Below are 954 nucleotides of genomic sequence, written 5' to 3'. Positions count from 1 at the left end.
TTCCACCACTGCCCAGCTAAATAAATAAATCTTTAAAAAGAAAGAAAGAAACAAAACAAACCTAGCCAGGACAGAGGAGGGATGGAGGTGGTAGCTCCTAGGAACGTAAGACATTTTGCAATGAATACTGGGAAACTGTCACTGCCCGTAGTCCAGGCAAGCAGGAAGCACCCCTCAGTCCCGCCAGCACATTGTGTCATCTTGCACACACAGAGACACACAAAACACAAGTAAATTGTAAATTTTAAAAGGAACTCTGTCTCGAAAAACAAAACAAAAAAAAAGGAACTCTGGCTGATAATTTACCATTGTAGGTTGGTCTCTGTCTCCCCAGTGAGGAATGCCAGGTGCCTTTGTGTCAATGGTGACCTCTTGGTGTTAATGGTGTCCCTGTAATCTCATCAGGTGTGACACACATGTCACCCTGATGATGGGGATAAAGATAACAGATGCTGAATATGTTGAGAGGACCTTCGATTATCTTGGAACTTTGTCTTGGTTGTGCAGTAAGTCTAAAACTGTTCAATAAACAAAGTCTGGGGCTGGTGAGAGGGCTCAGTGGGTAAAGGTGCTTGCTGTCAAGCTTGACAACCTGAGTTTGATTCCCAGAACCCACATGATGGAAGAAGAAAATCAGTTGTTCTGCGATGTCCTCTTACCACCACGGTGCCAGGGTGGATCACATGCACACACACACACACACACACACACAGACAGAGACAGAGACAGAGACAGACAGAGACAGAGAGTCACTAAATGTTAAAAGTATCTTTTTTTTTATTCCGTATTTTCCTCAATTACATTTCCAATGCTATCCCAAAAGTCCCCCAAATCCTCCCCCCCACTCCCCTACCCCCCACTCCCACTTTTTGGCCCTGGAGTTCCCCTGTACTGGGGCATATAAAGTTTGCATGTCCAATGGGCCTCTCTTTCCAGTGATGGCCGACTAGGCCA

Source organism: Mus caroli, chromosome 2 (genome assembly GCF_900094665.2).
Source record: "Mus caroli chromosome 2, CAROLI_EIJ_v1.1, whole genome shotgun sequence".
In the NCBI taxonomy this organism is placed as follows: Eukaryota; Metazoa; Chordata; class Mammalia; order Rodentia; family Muridae; genus Mus; species Mus caroli.
The sequence above is the reverse complement of the archived record's forward strand: the minus strand, read 5'-3'. Positions refer to the sequence as shown.